Source organism: Palaemon carinicauda, chromosome 10, assembly GCF_036898095.1.
Source record: "Palaemon carinicauda isolate YSFRI2023 chromosome 10, ASM3689809v2, whole genome shotgun sequence".
Classification (NCBI taxonomy): Eukaryota; Metazoa; Arthropoda; class Malacostraca; order Decapoda; family Palaemonidae; genus Palaemon; species Palaemon carinicauda.
Window position 1 is genome coordinate 120,415,207 of NC_090734.1, and position 20,955 is coordinate 120,436,161.

Genomic DNA, 20,955 nt, shown 5'->3' on the forward strand with positions numbered 1-20,955 from the left:
AGGGTAACTGCTTCCGGCAACCAGCCGCGCTAAGATACACGCAGCATGCTGGAAATCTGAAGAATGCAAAAGGACAGCATGATTACTAATAGAACAGTATCAGGGTACTGATCCACTAACGTAAACAGGCCATCTGGTTGCAGTGTAGGGCTATCAGTATGAGGTGATAGCTAGTAGAAGGGGGTGCAAGTCATCTTGACGCCTCCGGGGGGGGGGGGGTCCGGCATGCCGGAGGCCGCTCCAGCAGAGTTTCTGGCATTAGTACAGACAGTATAAGTCAAGAGTAAAACCAGGGTGGCGGCCGCCGGCACAGCGGCGGCGCGCCGGCAGGGGGAGCGGCGGCTCCGGCAGCCGGAGGATGCCAGAGTGGTGACAGGATCAAGGATAGTTATAGCAGAACCGGGTTGCCGGCAGTGGATGCCGGCACTCCGGTGGCCGGTCGGCGGGCGGACGGCCAAGCTATGAGGGAAGTGAAGAGCCATCGGCTGGAAGCCGGCGGCAGGCGGCAGTCCCCCGGCACACGGAGGACTGGCGGCCATGGGGGGTATGGAGGGAGTCACCAAGGTAGGAGGTGGGTATCACCGACAGTGGAGGCGGCAAGGGACCGGCACCCGGATAGTGAAAGAGACAGGGGGAGGGATGTAAGGAGTCCAGTCATGGACTCCCAGACATCCCCCCCTGAGAGGGTGTACCCATGATAGAGGCTGGCTCTATCACCCAGAAGCAGGGGCCGCAGAGGACCGGGAGCTAGGGTAGCCCAAGGGAGGGCTAGGGAACACCCAAATCGGGGGAGACCCCGGTATACAGAACACATCCAGTGGCTAACCCCATAGGACACTATGAAGGGTATATGTACCAGAGCGGACTGTACGCAGAAGCTCCAGGTTGCCCTATCACTCCACCCTAAGGAGGAGTTGTAGGACAGGGGACAGATGGGTATAGACTAACCTAAGTATAGGCTAGGCTATACAAGAGATAGGTGGGGAGGGGAGAAGAGAAGAGTCTTCCATGAAAGGGGTTCTGTACCAGAGCGGCCACTAAGGAAGGGAGGACACTCCCTAACCTAAGGTAAGGCAGCCTGACTGAAACGGTGCATGGGTACAGTTTCAGCAAGGAACAGGATTACCCTTCCAAAACCTAACCTAGAGCAGGGCTGAGCGTCCTGAACTAGGAAGGAAAGAAGACATATCGCTATCGCAGGACAGTCGTAGACTAGTCCTAGCCATAGAGGAAAGATTAGCCGTTCCTCACTCTCAGGCGCAACCCTAAGGGGGGTTCATTCCCTTAGGGAGGACTGAGAGGCGATAAAATACTCTGGTAAGAGCTTGATCCCTTTACGTGGTAAGGGGAGCAAGGCTACGCAGAGGGAATGCCAAGGGCAGGGGGATGAAGGGAGCATATAGGGGTCCTATATGTAGGTTAGGTTAGGAAGGTACACTAACTAACCTATCCCCTATATGGTCCCTGAAGGCGAAAACACTTGCATCACAGTCAATAGTATTGTAAAATAATGCCACTATCTTCATAAATAAGTCTAGGATCACTGATAAATCATGCATGAACACTGATATCTAGGCGCACTGGCCTGGGGGCTAAAGTAGCCAACTGGTATAGGGTCAATCGATGACCGGTAAAAAAGCGTCAAAACACGATATAAAAGTTCCTAGCTATGAAGACTAAATAAACTAATGTTATCGATTAGTAATTGAGGCCGGAAGCGTTGTTGTGGCTAACTAAATAAGGCATGCAGAACAACAACGACGCCATAAAATGGCGGGTCCGGTAGAGGCACAGCTCTGCCACAAAACAACAATTATTTCGAAAAGTAATATTTACTTTACGGTCAGAGCTTAACTAAACAATACTGGAACCTTGTACTCAACTTTCCAGAAGAAGGCGAGGCCGAAGGTAGCGACATAATAAGGATGCAAGGCGATAAAGATGGCACAGGGAAAATCCGTCTAAGTAAGGCAAGCTACTAGCAGAAGGATGAAGACGAACGTGACGTCATTCAAGCAATGGCGCCCGTTTGTTTACGTCTCGAGTACCAAAAGTAGCCACGGATGAGATTAGCTATGGAACGGCTCCCAGCTATTCTCTGCCTTTACACACCGAAGCCTTAACTCTGTTCGGGGTGTAGATAGCTATGTGGCGCGTTAATACATGCGTCCCCTGTTGATTTACGATGTCTTAAAAGGGAAACCTTTAGGATACTCGCTCCAGAAGTTAGAATTCTGTGATAACCTGTGGTTAAATTCTCTGGGAATATCTTAGTAGTTATTTACCCAAGGAAGCTACCAAAAAGGAAGCTTCCATCAGGACGCCATGGCTTGAGCCCAAAAAGACAATTATGGAGGGACACCAGTGGGAAACTGGGGATTTTTAGATGGGGAAATGTCATAAAAGTGATTTACAGCAATAATAATGACCAGAAGTGCAAAATAGGGACTAGATAACCAGTTGGAAAAAATATATGGTTCATGTAAGTGGCTGAAAACCACTTAACACTTTTGAGATTTGTAAAATGGTTCAGAACCTAACAAGCCCACCTAACCTAGTAGTTCTCAAGTCACAACCCCTAGCGGGGGCCAAGCCCCCCTGGAGCCACCTTTCCAGGTTACAACCCCTATACCAGTGGTCAAGCCCTCTGGACCCCCCCTTCCCAGGTCAACCGCTAGCCGGACCCCCTTTCCCAGGTCACAACCGCTAGCCGGACCCCCCTTCCTAGGTCTCAAACTAAAAGTAAATCACAAATAAATAATTACATTTTGATAAAGTAAATCACAAATAAAGCCTTATATTATGATAAAGTAAATCACAAATAATTCCCCACCTTATGATTGACACTTTTTTTTCTTTTTTTTTTCTAGGTAATCTTTATACAAGCTTTGCAGTACAAAATGTGTTGGTCTTCCCTTAAAATTAAGTCAGAATCAGACCTTTGAGGCATTATTTCTCGGTTATTTTTCAATTTCACATGAGTAATAATAGCTTTATACTGAACGGAGAATTATTTCCCCCATAATCAGTTTCCGACATTTATGAAATCACACTAAATTTCGAAATAGATTAATGTACTTCACTCAAGTTCCCTCTTGGAGATGTCTTTATGTGATGGTGGTGAAGTTGAAACTGAAGGGATAGGTGGACAATATGGCTGTTGTAGAGCAACATCCAGGAGCTTATGAAGAAGTACTTGTAAGCTGTTAATTGGTTTAAAAAACCACTTGACAAATAAGTCATTGCAAATGCACAGAAATCAATTGTGCATAATAAGGCCCCTTCAGTCTTTCAGATATAAACAATGGACCTACAGTAAAAACGTACTTCACATTTTAATCGACAGATACGTAAGTTATTATGCCCCAGCCCCTATTTAACATATAGAGAAAAATACCAAACTAGCCAGCACTCGCTAGTAATTAAAGGATCATATATTTATCGGAAATCTTGGCACACATGCCATTATAGGCATACCAAAAAGATTTTGCAATTCAGAAAACAGAGTAGCCAAGTATATGTAGTTTAATTTGTCTTAATGTATTTCTAAAAATATAAGTTTAATATGAATTTAGCACCGACATTTGACACTTTATTGGTGGCATTCATGTTGATGTCAATTATTTGAATGGGATTTTGGGTTAACAGTGTAAATCTTGTTAATCATCAGTATCATTACTATTGTCTTCTTTGAAGATAAGTTTCCTGTGGTCTATATAAAGGGTAGGTTAGACTGTACAATAATTAGAAAAGGTAATGAGTATCTTTATTCTAATTGAAATATTTAGTTTTAATTGTCATGTGTAAATGCAGGTTGAGTGTATATGTATACTGTAACTACACCAGAAAGGAGTGAAACTGAAAAAAAGTGGTTCCTGTACATAATGCAAACCTTTGCCCTTTAAGAGGAGTATGACTAAAGTGAACCTGGAACAATGTTAGATTATTAACGAGATAAACACAGCTTGCTGCTAGATGGCGGGTAGCTCCGCCCACCCAACAGGCAGCGCTACCTTCACTTTGACAGTGACTTCGGATGGAAAGTTGTACAGTACTGATGTAGTCTTCCTACTTTGTGCCAAGTTCAGCTTTTTTATTTCCCTTTACAGGTTGTTTGTTTTTTTATCTTTTACTGATATCAGCTCATTGAGCAGACATGCTGCTGTGCCCTGGTAAGCCTAGCTGAGGTTATGGCCAGTTCGTGAGCAAGACTAATGTAGACCTGCATCATCTGTGTTGCTTCTGGAGGGGCATAACTGCTCACTGGCTTCCCTCTGTTCCAAGTGTAGGGAGTCGCTCCCTGTGCAGTGAGCTGAGTTCGTGAAGAAGAGGAAGAAGTCGAAGAGGGGTTCGTCAGCATCACCCTTGGAATTGTCCAAGCTGATGTCAAAGAAACACTCTAACTCCTTTAGGACTTTATCTCTCCTTCGCGTGTGAAGCTGTCTTGTTTTCTCTTCTCCAAACCCATTGCCGAGGCTCATGAAGGAAAGAAGAGGAAAGGGAGGTCCCCCTTAACCTCAAGCACTTTCTTGAGTGAGGCAGGAGTATTCCCTTCCTCAAGTGAAGGTAATACTCCTCTGCATCTCTCCCAAGGCACTTCAGCTTTTTGACTACAATACTGTTGATGACTCCCACAAGCATCTGGACCTGGTGTGCTGTGGCTTGCCCTTGGTATTGATGGTGCCTTTTCGACTGGGAAGCTCCCTTAAGTTTTAACAATCGGTAGATCTCTGAAGTCTTTTCTTCCCATTACTGCCACTGCTGTTGCTCCACTCGGTATACTGGTTTTGTTTTTGCCTGCTGCTGTGGAGGAGCTGCCTTCACTCACTGCAAAAATTTTTACAGTGCTGTAGTTGGGAAACCTTCAATTTCTTTAGGTCTACAGCTTGAATAGTTTTAAGAGCAATAATGACTAGAAACAAGGTGGTAACATACATTAGTTATACAAAAAAAAAAAAAGATTAATACAGATGGCTTACCCTGGTGTAATTTTATTACATATCTAAAGAGAATACTGTATATACTTTTTAAAAAATATCATGTAGTGCATTAAAGGGGTATCAATCAGGTTTTACTTTACATATTTTAAATAGTCTTTATCTTTACTTCTTGATCTACACTTGCCTTTACTGAAATTGGAGAAATCTCAATAATACTATATTCAATTAAAGAAATTCAAAAGATGCTTGGTTGCTGCTTACAGACAAGAATATATACTGTATCACACTTGATACTGAATCAGAAGCTAAGTCTCTTTATGGAACATGTGGAAGAACATTTTGAATCAACTTTTAAATATACTGATGGCTCCAAATTTGATGCTGGTGTTGGATTTGGAGTATATAGTATGTCTTTTAACTGTATAGGTGCACTTCCTCTAATATCTTCCATATTTACTGCCGAACTATATGGCATACTCACTGCTATTGAAAAAATTGTGTTAAAAGAGGGCAATTTTACCATTTTTAGTGATGCAAAAAGTGTCCTACAAGCTTTGGAAGTTTTTAATTCCAGTAATCCATTAGTTTTAAAGAATTTAGAGTGGCTTTTAATTATTGGCTTGAAAGGTATAACAGTAGGATTTTGCTGGGTTTTGGCACACGTAGGTATGTCTGGAAATCAGGGGGCAGATTCACTGGCAAAGAATACTGCGGCCGAGTTGCTACCAAGAAGGTATCCCGTTCCCTGTAATGACTTTATACCTACAAATAAGAATTTTATTTATAATAATTGACAACAACATTGGGATAGTTTAACTGAAAATAAGATTAGAGAAATTGTAAATGTTATATCCCCTTGGAGGTATAATGGGATGTCCTGAAAGTGGGAGACGACTACTTGTCGTCTCCGCATTAGTCACACTCGGATTACACATGAGTTTCTGCTAGCTGGCCAACACCATTTATATTGTGATGACTGTTTGATACCCTTGTCAGTGGGGCATTTGTTGACTGAATCCCCCACTTAATAGCACGGAAAGAAATGGATTTTGGTTTGAAACTGGAGGTGAGGATGGCAGGTTCATCCTTGCTAAGATCCTTGGACATGATGTGTCATACAATGCTAGGGGCATTTTTAGATTTATTTCGGAAGCAGGTCTTCTGAAAGCTATTTAACTTTTTATAACACCTGTATTTGCATTTATGGTTTTAATTGCATATTTTTTTTTTACTCTTTAATAATGATGAACAATATCGGCATCAATGACCTTCGATGTCAGGATGCCAGAAAACCTCAAATCATTCATTCATTCCTCTCACTTCATTCCAGGCCAGAGGAATGTGCTCGCAAACAATCTGAGCAGGGCTATTCACAGTAGATAGTGGGCTCCGAATGATCTTTCAATCCTCTGATAGCGAACAAAGTCCTGACTTTGTGGGGTTCTCTGACAGCTGGCCTGTTTGTAACATCCTTGAACAACAGGCTTCCGTTGTACTGTTCCACAGTCTTGGATCCTCAAGCTCTATGGCAGGATGCGATCCAACAACGGTGGTATAATATTGACATGTATGCCTTTCCTTTGTACTGTCTGATGAGGAGACTGCTCAACAGAATTAGAGCTTCCAGCAATTTACTGATGACCCTTATAGCTCCACTTTGGCATCAGGCAGAGTGGTTTCTGGACCTAATGCAACTGCTTGTAGATCTCCCGAGAGAAATACCCCCACGACCCTATCTACTCAAACAGCCGCACACGAACATCTTTCACAGGACGATTCCGTCTCTACGGCTTCACGCCTGGAATCTATCCGGCGTCTCCTCTCTCAGAGAGGATTTCCACAACAGGCAACAGGCTGTGAAACAGATATCTGGTCACTTACGACAGTCCCTTGCTTCGGTATACTGTACCAGGCAAAATGGAACGTCTTTTGTGGTTAGAGTCGTAGGAGGGATATCTCTTCCCTCGATGCTTCTATTCCTGTAATAGCGGAGTTTCTGATTTATCTTTGGGTGGAAAAACTCCTTTCATTCTCGGTGGTGAAAGGATATCGCACAACCTTGAGTGTGCCCTTTAGACTGAATGGGGTAGACCTTTCCTCTTCATTGGAACTTTCTTTACTGATTCGGAGTTATGAGATCTCTTGCTCCAGCCAGAGATAAGACCTCCTCCTTGTAACGTGGTTTGCGTCTTGAGGTCCTTGAAAGGACCTCCCTATGAACCATTACACCATGTAACAGACTGTAATATCACTTTGAAGACGGCATTCCTACTCGCTTTAGCGTCAGCTAAGAGAGTTGGTAAACTTCATGGTCTCTCGTACGATGTCGCCCATTCAAGGGGTTTGGGGGGAAGTGACTCTCGGCTTCGTCCCTGAGTTTATTGCAACGACTCAAAATTCGGGGGGTACTTGACCCTAGATTCTGGCCCTTTTGGAGAGTCTACATTCTGTAACCAATGATCCAGATCAATTGTTATGCCCAGTACTGGTACGGAGTTTGCGGTACTATCAAGCGTACAGCAGTAACCCAACTGTCGTCGTTATTTGTTAGCTCGGGTAGAACTAAATGAACGATCACGAAAAACTCTTTCAGCATGGATGCGCATTGTCATTGACTGAGCTTTCAATCCTGAACATCCTCCGGCACGCAGACCTAGAGCTCATAATGTCGGGTATTAAACGCAACTTCTCCATGTTGCAGGTTTTACAAGCATCAGTTTGGAAATGTCAAAATATGTTCATAGCTCACTTTCTACATGATGGGGTCCACAGGAGACTCAATACGTTTTCTATCGACCCTGTGGTGGCCACTCAACAAGTGGTTTAAAGTACCTTTGGCTCCTTATTGGACGGTAGCAGTTGGTTGAAGGCTTTAGTTACTGGGGTTAAGTCTGGGATGAATGAAAGTATGTCTAGCCTTTTTTCCTTTCTTCACCTTCCCCTCTCTTGGAGTATGGCACCATGAGTCCTTCTGCAAGCTGGCTTCAACTACTGCAGGTAATAACTATTTCCCTTTGGTAGCCTAGTATAATTTATACTAATATACTTGTGCACGTCCCCAATGCTTTCCGTGAGGTAAACATTGGGAAATGTCTACTTTGTGTAAGTTTTCTGTTTGTACATTCTTACCTAGATGTTCATATGCTATATCTCGCATCCACTTTGTTCATGCCGCTATCATTCTCTTTGGTATTGATAAGCGAGGTGGCAAAGTTTCCCTTGATTACAGTCTAATACTGTACTAGGTAAACACGGGTCAATGACTATGCCAGTAGTTGGACTTATCCACCCACCTAAAGGCGAGTCATCCATTTATAAATAACTGAAGGTTTGTTAGTTTGGTGAACAAATGACAAATTCGTTGATGATTTGTATTTTTCCTTAACTAATACAAAGCTGGAGTTATTTATACAAATGGTCCTGCCATCACCTGTCTTCCAATAAGACCTGCCTGCAAAGACAAAGTGACTAGTTCACCACTCTGTGAGTATACTGTATATACAGGTGGCTAGTACCCCTAGCTAACCCCTACCCAGTAGCTGGGTAGGATTACCACCTTGCACAAAAAGTCTATATGGCTGCCTTCCAGCTTTGCCGAAAGAATATTTATAGATAATTCCAGGTTTGTATTAGGGAAAAATGCAATTGTTCCGTAACAGAAATACAAACCACGCTATTTACATTGGGTTTCCCTTTTAGCGTAGCTGAAATGACGAGCCAATAGTTTTTTAACGAGGGTTAATTACCCCCGCGCTAGTTAGCGGGGGTAGGGGAAGGGATAGCTTGCTACCCCTCCCCCCACACACCGGTGATTTGCTTCACTTCACTTTTGGCTCCGGCGATGAACAGACGTGTCTGTCCATCGTCCTCGTTGACAGCCTTTAATCTTTTTCTGCTTTCTCTTTCAGTTTGTGTGTGTGTGTTAGAAGTTGACCACCTTTATGATTACTATGCGTACGTGCCCTGGAGTTGCCGGCCGCCCTTGTGGTACTTTTATGTCGGGCGTGGACACTGATCCTCTCACCCTTTGCCCGCAGTGTCGGGGCCGCCGGTGTGATCAGGAAAATAAGTGTAGTGAGTGCAGGGAGTGGTCTGCCTCCCAGTGGGAGAGGTTTGGCCGCCGGCGTAAGAAGAAGTCCAAGAGAGACCGTTCTCCTTCCGGGGTTGCCTTGAAGGAGGAAGGTTCTCGGGAGTCTTCTTTCGCCGCCCAAACCTCCTCCGAAGCTCCCCCTCGTTCGGCTCCTAAGGAGAGTCGGGCGAGTGGGAGCGCAAGCCCTAGTTCTGTTTCCCGACCTTGGGTTGGGGGAGAGGGCTTCGCCTCCCATAGCGGGGCGGTTCCTCCTCCTCCAGGGGAGGTTATTGATGAATCTTTGTCTAACGATGATCTTTTTCAGATTTGGGCTTCCCTGGGGCTTAAGGGCTTGCCCTTCAGGGTTGCCCTGATTGACCTTGTCCAGTTGGGGGCCGCCGTTAAGCAGTCGCCGGTGATAGCAGAGGTAGATCCTCTGTCTATCGTCGACGTCGTGGTGGCAGAGCCTTCCGACGGGGCGGGGCAATCCTCTGCAGGTGCAATTGTGGATGTTTGTGCTGATGGCTCTCCTCCCCCTTCCGTACATCCTTCGAAGGGGGAAGGGAGTCCTACGGGCTCTTCTGCTGTCCAGCTTCCCTCTAAGGGGAGTGCTTTGACTGAGACTCCCCTTCGGAGGACTGATGGTCCTGACGATCTTCCTCGTGGCCGCCTTCGCCGTAAGGCTCACCGTCCGCTGCGTCGCAAGGGCCTCCCGTCTCCTTATAGGGGTGCTAAGAGGCGCCTTTTTGGATCTTCTCCTTCTTCCTCCGAAGGGGACTCTCCTCGCCGTAAACAGCCTGCAGCTCAAGCTTCATTAGACCTCTCTGGGGATCGGTCTCCTACGCCTTCCAGACCTTCAACTTCTGGGGCAGATGTTCGTCAGCGCTCTCCTGTTCGTCAGCGCTCTCCTGTTCGTCAGCGATCTCCTCTTCGCCAGCGCTCTCCTGATGTTCGCCCCTCTTCTCGCCAGCGCTCTCCTGAGGACATCCTTCAACCTGTTGTTCCTGAAGAGCGCCCAGCGCGCCAGCGCGCCAGCGCGCCAGCGTTCCCCTGCTCGCCCTTCTGCAGTGTTAGCGCACAGGCGCTCTCCTGCTCGTCAGCACTCTCCTGTTCGTCAGCGCTTTTCTGAGGACCATCGCCCTTCTGCTCGTCAGCGCTCCCCTGTGGTCTCCGAATATCCTGCAGTTCCTGTTGTGCGCCCTGCGCGCCATCAGTCTCCTGAGCGCCCTCGCGATCCTCAGCTTGTTCCTGCACAACCAGCGCGTGTTTCTAAAACACACGTTCGCCCACGCGTCCACGTGCTTCCTGTTCCTGTTCGTGAACGTTCGCCTTTGCGCCCCGCGCCAACTGTTCCTTCACAGGATTCCACGCGTCGCCCTCTTGCTCGCCAGCGATCACAGATGATTCAACAATCGCCTGCTCGTCAGCGTTCTCCTATGCGCCAGCGATCACCTGAACATCGGCGATCTCCAGATCGCCCGCGTGACCTATCACCTGCGCGCATGCGTTCTCCAACGCGCCGTCGCCCAGAGGATCTGGAAGGACATGGCTCTCCCTCTGTTAGCTCGTCCTCGCGCGGTCGTTCGCCTGCGCTACCTACGCGCTATCGCTCGCCAACGCGTCACCATGCACCAACATGCCATCGCTTGCCTGCGCGCCAGCGTTCACCAGTGCACCACCGATCACCTGCTCGCAATCGCTCTCCCACGCGCTACAGGTCTCCTGACCAACGTCGCCAGCGATCTTCGGAGCGTTCTCGCTCTCCCGCACGACAACGCGTTCCCTCGCCGACGCGCCAACGCATTCGTTCACTGGCTCGCCCACGCGCTCGTTCGCCTGTATGCCCTTGCGCCCACTCACCTGCGCCCGCACGACCGCTCGCCTGCGATCCTGCGCGACCACTCGTCTGCGTGCCCGCGCGACCGCTCGCCTGCGCGCCCGCGCGACCGCTCGCCTGCGCGCCCGCGCGACCACCGTTCGCGCCGAATTTCACAGCCAGTGACAGCAGCAGGAACGCGTGTAACCAGACCGCGCTCGGGATCGCCTCCACCAAAGCGCAGGACCATAGTGCAGGACAGGGACGACACTTCAGAGAGGTCAGTGCGTCTTTCTTACCCCCTTCCTTTTCAGGCAGGTCCAGTGGTGTCCACTCCGAAGGATCGCCCGATCCCTTTCCCTCCAGCGGGGATTTCGGACTCTGTGTCCGTGGAGCGACAGACTTGGTTTGATCCTCTGATGCGGGCGTTAGTGAGGGTTATGAAGCCAGCACTCGCCAATCAGGGGAACAAACCAACGACTGCCTCACCTCTGCTGAAGAGAAAGAGAGGAGTGGACTTCGTGGTGACTTCCCCTAGGGAGAAGTTGGTTCCTAAGAGGTTGGTCGGGAAGGCCCCATCCCCTTCGCAGCCGTTTTCTCCTCCCGTGGACGAGGCTTTTCCGTCCTCGGGTGAGTACAGTGAGGCGATAGTCTCCCCCTCAGCACCAAGGGGGGAGCCTTCTCTTCATGGAGGAGAATCGTCTCGCGCGGAAGGGGCTCTCCGAACCTCTTTGTTGGGATCCTGTATCCCTCCCAGGAGGGAACCCAAGGACTCCAAGACCATCCCGAAATCGTCTTCAAGGATTCGCCAGGAACCCGCTGCTCCCTGGGGGAACGTCCACGCTTCGCCCCAGGAAGAGATTCCGGGGACGGGAGACTTAGCTGCCGGCCCGCAAGGAGGAGACCAGCAGGAATCTGAACATGCCTTCTGGCAGGTCCTGAGCCTGATGAGACAACTCAACGGGTTCATGGATCCCGTTATCGCCCCCAGAGAAGGCAAGGACACGGTCCTGGACCAAGTGTTTGATGTTCAGAAGGCCCCCAAGACCAGTGCGGCTCTGCCCTGGTCTCGGGGACTGAAGAGTGCCAGAGCCAGGACCAATGCCCAGCTCGCGATTCTTGCCTCCTCCAGTCGTTCCTCTGCCGGGAACAAGCTCATCCCACCTCCTTGTCTCCAGCAGAGGAGGTATTTTGAGATCTTATGTGAGTCTAGTCTCGCTCTTCCTCTCCATCACTCCGTGGAAGAGCTGGCTAAGGGAGTTCCCCTAGAGAAGCTCTCCTCCCGGCAGGTGACGTTCTCGGCGTCGGAGATCCTGAGCCATGAGAAGGTCGCGAAGTGCACCATGCAGGCCACTTCGTGGCTGGATATATGGCTAGGAACTCTGGGCATCCTATTGCGCTCCGAGGACTTGTCTAAGGAGACCAATAGGAAGGCCCTGGAGACCTTCTTGCTCTCGGGCACCCGCTCCATCGAGTTCCTGGCGCACCAGGTTAGCACCCTGTGGGCCAACTCGGTGTTAAAGCGGCGCGATGCGGTGACCGAGAGGTTCCACCCAAAGCTCCCCGCCGTGGATGTCTGTAGGCTCAGACATGCTTCCCTCCTTGAGGAGAATCTGTTGGAGCCACAGGATATGGAGCGTACGGCTGAGAGGTGAAGGAAATCTAGCACGGACTCCCTCCTCCATAGGGCCCTTACAGCTCGGCCCTATAAGCCTCCAGCTCCGCAGCAACAGCAGCAGCAGCAGCAGTCTCGTAAGGCACCGAAGCAGGCACCGGCAGTTAAGAAAGTGGGGCCTAAGCCCCAGCCCTTTCCAGCCAAGGTCAAGAGGGACGGTAAGTCCTCCAGGGGAGGTAAGACTCCTAGAGGGAGCGGCCGCGGCCGCAAACCTTAGGAGTGGCAGTCCCCCCGCGTGTCCACCTGTGGGGGGATGCCTTCAACGTTGCGTGCACAGGTGGCAGCAACACGGGGCCGATGCTTAGACGGTTTCAGTGATCGGCCAAGGCTATCGCGTCCCGTTCACAATATCTCAACCTCCCCTGACAGCGAATCCAGTGTCGTTGAGCTCCTATGCCACGGGATCGGCAAAGGGGCTGGCCCTTCGGGCGGAAGTCAAGACCATGCTCAAGAAGGGTGCTCTCCAGGAGGTTGTCGACGGCTCCCCAGGCTTCTTCAGTCGACTCTTTCTTGTAAAGAAGGCGTCTGGAGGCTGGAGACCTGTCATCGACCTCTCGGCCCTGAACGGGTTTGTCAAGCAAACTCGGTTCAGCATGTAGACAGCGGACACGGTCAGACTTGCGGTGAGACCTCTAGACTTCATGTGCACACTGGATCTAAAGGACGCGTACTTCCAGATCCCAATCCATCCGTCTTCCAGGAAGTACTTGAGATTCTGCCTAGACGACAAGATCTACCAGTTCAAGGTGCTGTGTTTCGATCTCTCCACAGCTCCTCAGGGGTTCACCAGAGTGTTCACCCTGATTTCATCTTGGGCGCACAGGAACGGCATTCGTCTCCTCCGCTATCTGGACAACTGGCTGATCCTAGCAGACTCGGAGTCGACCCTTCTTCGGCACTGAGACAGGCTTCTAGGTCTTTGCCAGGATCTGGGGATCGTGGTAAACCTCGAGAAGTCCTCTCTGCAGCCGTCCCAACGACTGGTTTATCTAGGCATGCTGATAGACACCAATCTCCACAAAGCCTTTCCATCAGACGACAGGATAGCAAGGCTGAGGAGGGTGGCGGAACCCTTCCTCAGGCGAGAAGAGCTTCCCGCCCAATCGTGGTTGCATTTCTTAGGTCACCTGTCCTCCCTGGCTCGTCTGGTTCCAAACAGCCGCCTCAGGATGAGTTCCCTGCAGTGGCGGCTCAAGTCCCGGTGGAATCAAAGATCTGATTCCCCGGACGTTCAGGTCCCGATAGGATCTTTGGAACGGACGGACTTGCGGTGGTGGCTGGTCGACGAGAACCTTCGAAAGGGAGTGAGTCTTCTCGTCCTCCCCCCGGAATTGACACTGTTTTTGGACGCGTCAAAAGAAGGGTGGGGGCCGCACGTTATGAACCAGAGGACCTCAGGCCTTTGGTCAGAATCAGAAAAGTGCCTGCACATCAACCTACTAGAGTTGAAGGCCGTCTTTCTGGCTCTTCAACAGTTCCAACGGACCCTGGCGGGTCATTCCGTGGTGGTGGTGATGAGTGACAACACCACGGTAGTGGCTTATATCAACAAGCAGGGAGGCACTTTTTCGCAGCAGCTATCCCATCTTGCAGTAGAGATTCTGAGGTGGACCGAAGTCCACTCTATAACACTATCAGCTCGCTTCATTCCTGGCAAGAGGAATGTGCTCGCCGACAGTCTGAGCAGGGCCTCGCAGATAGTGAGTACCGAGTGGTCTTTGGATCCTCAGATAGCCAACAAAGTCTTGACTTTGCGGGGTTCCCCGACCGTGGACCTGTTCGCGACAGCGTTGAATTTCAAGCTGCCCCTATACTGCTCCCCAGTCCCGGACCCCAAGGCTCTCAGGCAAGATGCTTTCCAGCAACGGTGGGACAACATCGACGTGTATGCCTTCCCACCGTTCTGTCTGATGAGAAGGGTGCTCAACAGGACCAGACTATCGGTCAACTGTTCGGTGACTCTGGTAGCTCCGCTATGGCATCACGCGGAATGGTTCCTGGACCTTCTGCAGCTCCTGACGGAGCTCCCGAGGGAGCTTCCTCCACGACACGAGCTTCTCAGACAACCCCACTCCAACGTCCCTCACAAGGCGGTGGCCTCGCTTCGGCTTCACGCCTGGAGACTACCCAGCGTCTCCTCACGGAGAGAGGCTTTTCGCAACAGGTTGCGGGGAGAATGTCTCGGCACCTGCGAAGGTCCTCTGAGGGAGTCTACCAGGCGAAGTGGAGAGTCTTTTGTGGTTGGTGTCGTGGGAGGGGTATCTCTCCACTCGATGCCACTATTCCAGCAATAGCGGACTTCCTCGTTTATCTGCGGGAGGAAATGCGCCTTTCGGTCTCGGCAGTGAAAGGCTATCGCTCAGCCTTAAGCTTGGCCTTCAGGCTGAAAGGCGTGGACATTTCTTCCTCGCTAGAACTCTCTCTACTCTTACGTAGCTATGAGCTTACCTGCCCCCAGTCGGAAGTGAGACCTCCTCCTTGGAACGTGGTTCGGGTCCTCAGGGCTCTTAAGAGACCTCCCTTCGAACCATTACGCCAGGCCTCCGATCGCCACCTGTCTTGGAAGACGGCTTTCCTGCTCGCTTTGGCTTCGGCCAAGCGGGTTAGCGAACTTCATGGTCTCTCGTACGACATCGCCCATTCAAGGGGATGGGGGGAGGTAACGTTCAGGTTCGTCAATGAGTTTGTGGCCAAGACTCAGAATCCTCGAGTGCCGGATCCTCGGTTCGACTCTTTCAGGATCGCAAGTCTCCGCTCTGTAACAAGCGACCCAGACCAGCTGCTACTATGTCCAGTGAGGTGTCTGAGGTACTACTTGAAGAGAACGGCTGCAGTCCGTCCTCAAGTGCGAGAATTGTTTGTGAGCACAGGCAGGACGAAGAGGAGGGTCACCAGGAACACTATCTCAGCTTGGATTCCAAGGGTTATCCACCACGCCTTGAATCCAGACCCTCCTTCATCACGTCGCCCTAGGGCACACGATGTCGGGTGTTGCTACGTCCCTGGCCTTCAAGAGAAACTTCTCTGTGACGCAGGTGCTTCAAGCTGGTGTCTGGAAGTGTCAGACGACCTTCACAGCCCACTACCTGCAGGACGTGACCCACAGGAGCCTCGATACGTTCTTTATCGGCCCTGTGGTGGCTGCACAACAGCTGGTCTAACCTCAGGCTCCTTTATGGACAAGTAGCAGTAGGTTAAGGGCGTTGTTAGCCGGTTTTAGTCTGCGTGAATGAAAGAGTATGTCTTCTTTCTTCATTCTCCCCTCTCTTGGGGAAGCAGCATCCTGGTCCTCGCATAGCTGACCTCGACCTCTGCAGGTAACCCATGCTTCCTTGTGCTCCTAGTATTAAGCTTAATACTGTTGCGGCCCCCATACCCAGACGAGGTGGTATTGGGAACGTCCTATCCTAGATTCCTATCTAAAGGTCTCAAGGTCAACTTCATAGGACGAGTCACACTTTCCTCCACACACAACTTATGTAGGCCACTCGTTCCTAGCGAAGCAAGGAACTGGTGAGGTGCAGGGGCTCCTTCTCTCAAGTGCTACTCACTGAGGGATGGAGTCCCCGGGCAAAGCCGAAGTCAGTAAGGCTGGGGACTTTCCACCCTTCCGAAGGGGTAAGTCACCCAATGTAAATAGCGTGGTTTGTATTTCGGTTACGGAACAAATGACAAAATCGGAGATAATTTGTATTTTTCGAACCATACAAACCTTAGCTATTTACACATATTTGCCCACCAACCCTGGCCCCCAAGTCAAGTCCTACCTCTAAGTGAAGTGAAGCAAATCACCGGTGTGTGGGTGGGGAGGGGTAGCAAGCTATCCCTTCCCCTACCCCCGCTAACTAGCGCGGGGGTAATTAACCCTCGTTAAAAAACTATTGGCTCGTCATTTCAGCTACGCTAAAAGGTAAACCCAATGTAAATAGCTAAGGTTTGTATGGTTAGGAAAAATACAAATTATCTCCGAATTTGTCATATTATCTATGAATTTGTCATTTGTTCCGTGACTGGAATACAAACCCCGCTATTTAATAGGGGTACAGTATTACTTTCGGCGTAGCTGAAATGACGAGCCATTAATTTTTAACGAGGGTTTACTACCCACACCGCTAGTTAGTGGGGCTAGGGGAGGGTAGCTTGCTAACCCCCCCCCCCCCATCTTACACACCTGTGCTTGAGCTCACTTTGCTCTCGGCTCGGATGGTGGTCGTATGTGTCCGCTCTCATCTCGCCATCATATTGGCAGCCATTTAATTGCTTTTTGTCCTTTCTTTTTCTAGTTACTGTGTATGTGAAGTTGGCCTCTGCGACCATGCGCACCTGCCCTGGTTTTCCCGACCGTCCCTGTGGAACGTTCATGTCGGCAGTCGAGACTGATCCTCACGTCCTTTGTCCTTCTTGTAGGGGCCAACAGTGTGATAGTGTCAACAAGTGTAGTGAGTGTAGGGATTGGTCTGGCTCCCAGTGGTAGAGGTTTTCGCGACGACGGAAGGAGAAGTCCAAACGGGATATTTCTCCTTCGAAGGTTGCTTTGAAGGGAGGAAAACCCAAGGCCTCTTCTTCCATTGCCCAAACCTCCTCTAAAGCTCACACTCGATCGGTCTCTTTTGAGAGACCGTCGAGTGGTAGCGTAGACCGAATTATTTCTAACAACCAACCAAGGGTCTCGAGAGATGTCGTTGCTTCCCCTAGCGAAGCAGCTCCACCTCTCCCTCCCGGGGGAGGACATGTCACTAACCTCCCTTTTTCATCTTTGGTCCTCCTGGGGGCTTACGGGTTTGCTCTCCAAGGAGGTTTTGCTTGATTACATCTGATTGGGCGCTGCTGTCAAGCAATCGTCGTCATAGTCAGAGGTTGATCCTCTGTCTCTTGTCGACGTTGTGGTGTCAGAGGTATCCAGTGCGGTTTCACCCATCTCTTCCACTCCAGACTCTACAGTAGCTGACGGTTTAGTTTCCCCCGTTCCTGATCATCGTACGAGCGGGAAACTAAGTCCATCGTCAGTCTCTCCTACTAGTGTTTCTTTCCCTCGGGGGAGTTCACTTATAGAGACTCCTCTTCGGAGGACTGCTGAAGGCCAGCTTGCTGATCCAACGGCCCCCAGAAGGCGCATTTATCAGAAGGCTCACCTTCCTCTTCACCATAGAAGCCTTTCTTCACCCGCGGTGAGGAGGTGCCTCTTTGGTTCAATGTCTTTTATGCAGTACCCCGCAGAGGAACCTCTAGATCGATCATCCATCACTGCACCTACATTGATCCTGGACCTCTCTGTAGATCGTTCGCTATCTCCTTCGGTGGAAGGTCGTCCTTTTAAAGGACACGTCGACCTTCCACCCGACAGACCTGCCGACCTGCCGTCGCCGTTCCTGTATGGGCCTAACAAGGCTCCACCTGAACGTGCGCGCCAACAGTCTACGCGATACGCGCCCATGAAATCTGACAAGCGCTCATCAGTTGCTCGTCAGGCTCCATCACTACAGCGCACTGATCATCCTTCTCGCCCTAACACAGGGCATTATCAAGTGCGTATGCGCCAACAAGAGCTTAGCTCCACCACGCGCCACGCACGCCCTCATGCGCCCACGATCTCCTGCACGCCAGGCCTCGCCTGCCCGCCTTGCGCACATTGCGCCCATGTGCCCTGCGTTTACGCGTCAATGATCTCCTAAGCGCCAGCGGCCACTTGCGCCCCAACATTCACCCACGCGCCAACACTCACCCGCGCGCCAACACTCACCCGCGCGCCAACACTCACCCGCGCGCCAACACTCACCCGCGCGCCAACGTTCTCCTACGCAAACAGTGCTCTCCTGCGTGACAACATTCTCCTGCACATGCGCATACGCGCCCTTCATTATACTCTCCTGTGCGCCATGCTGCGCACCATCCTACGCGCCAGGTAAAACCTGCGCGCCAACATTCTCCTGTTAGCAGGCCTACAGATGAGTCAGCCATGCTGCCTTTAGCAGATATGCGTGAACACACTCCTTCTGCACGCGCGCACATCTTGATTCTCCTGCGTGCCCCAATATTCTCCCTCGCGCGAGCGCCATTATTCTCCCTCGCGCGAGCGTCATTATTCTCCCTCGCGCGAGCGCCATTATTCTCCCTCGCGCGAGCGCCATTATTCTCCCTCGCGCGAGCGCCATTATTCTTCCGCGCGCGAGCCTACGCATCACAAGGAACGACGTCAGGCAAGGTCGCCATTGCCTCATTCCCCTCTCCACAAGCGCATACCACCACGCATTGTGGGAGAAGGGAAACTTCCAGAGGGGTTCAGGATCCCAAAGCTACCACAGGTGAACCCACCTATTCCAGTGACTCCTCCCAGGGATCCTTTAGTCCCTTTCCCTTCAAGGGGTATGTCTGACAGTGCATCTGTCAGCTAACAGCCCGGGTTCAGTGCCCTGATCAGAGACGTAACTCAGGCTTTCAAGCCTGTCCTCTCTGATTTGGGACACGGAACCATGGCTTCCTCTACCCCATTGAAGAGGAAAAGAGGAGTTCTAGACGTGATCACTTCCCCGAGGACGTAGCTGACTCCACGCAGACCTTCGAGGCAAATTCCTCCTATTCCTTGGACTGCCTCTACTTCCCTTTCAGACGAAGATTTCCCATCTCCAAGGGAATCATGCAAAGAGAGACTTTCCCCCATTGCACCAATGGAGGAAACCTCTCTTCGCCCCGAGAGTTCCACACAGTCAGGGATTGGAAAGAATATGCCACCCTCTTCAATGTTGGAGTCTTACATCCTTCCCAGGAAGGAATCCAAAGACTCCAAAACATTGGCTAAGTCCTCCACTAGGGCTAGGACGGAGCCAGCTAGCCACTCAGGGAATGTCCGCGATTCTCCCCAAGAAGAGCCTTCGAGGATAGAAGGAGACTTTGCTGCAAGTCCCACAACAGGAGGAGACCAGCAAGAGTCAGAACATGCATTTTGGTAAGTTCTGACTCTAATGAGGGCTCTCAACGGGTTTTCTGACCTAGAGATTCCTCCTCGAGAGGGCAAAGACACGGTCTTAGACCGTGTCTTTGATACTCAAAAGCCCTCTAAAACCAGTGCAGCCCTGCCCTGGTCTCCAGGGGTAAAGAGTACCATCGACAAGATCTCACAGCAGCTCTCCGAGATGTCCTCCTGTTAACAACCAGGAAACTAAGCTAACTGTCTTCCAGTGACCATGCTACTTAAAACAAAATATAATATAATATAATATAAAACAAAATACAAATTCCATTTGGAATTTCAGTACACTGCAGGGTAACGAATCCAAAAAGATTTTTTGGATTTACCAAATACATTATTTACACTACTGTACATACAAATTTAAATTTATCAGTTTATAAATTCAACATTTCAGATGTTTTCCTATGGCTTTCCACAGCAGCCTTTCTTTTAGGCTTCTCAGAAGCTGGTGATAATGTCAATGTTGTGCAAATCATTTGACTTAAAGTCCACATCATCGTCTAAGGAAAGATAAGGTATCAGATTATTAACATGGAGTTTACAAACTTGTCTGGTACGGCCTTTGAAAACTATTGCATGTGTAGTTTCCCCAATATCATTTGTGAAAGTTTCCTTTATTCGACCTAGAGGATAATTGTTAATCTTAGTATTATCTTCCTTAATTAAAACAATGTCACCTGCTTTTAGAGGATTATGAGTAACAGGGCGATATCTACCCCTTCTATCAACCGCTTGGCTTAAAAGGGTCTGCATAAACTCATGATGGTAAATATCTAAAAGTTTACTCCTAATCCTAGACAACTGTTCAAATTTATTAGTAGTTCCACAAGGAACAAATTCTTCATCCTCAGGTAAAGGTGATAAATCTGGAATGATATTGAGGGAAGAAAGCTCATACCCTCTTATTAACATTTCGGGAGTTATTGGTTCAGGAAGGTCTTCCGCTGCACTATCCCTAAGAGCCTCTTTAAAAGATATTGGCCGTTTGTTTACCAAGTGGACAACTTGACATACAGTAAACTCAAAATCAAAGAAAGAAAGAATATTGTTCTTGATGGACCCATATAGAAGCCTCTTTGTTAACACAAACCTCGACCATGGAGCCTAACTGACTACACCCTTTAAAATACTGTTGAAAACTCAAAGGTTTAACACCTCTCTCCTCAAAATACAATTGAGTGTGGGTATCATTCAAAAATGAAGTTATAACATTAGCTCCTGCAACTATTTGTGACCCTAGGTCACTAATGCATAACTGTGGAATGCCAAATTCGAAGCAATGAATAGAAAATGCCCTAAGAAAATCAGGCACACTAAGTGTTCTACAAATTTTCAAATTAACTGCACGGGACCAAGTGCAAGTAAAACATAATAGCCATACCTTAAAATTTTCTTTCTCCAGTTCAACTGTAAAAGGACGTATATAATCAACGAAAATATTGCCGAAAGGTACAGCTGGTGGGTCTTCCCTGAATTCCCTGTAACAGT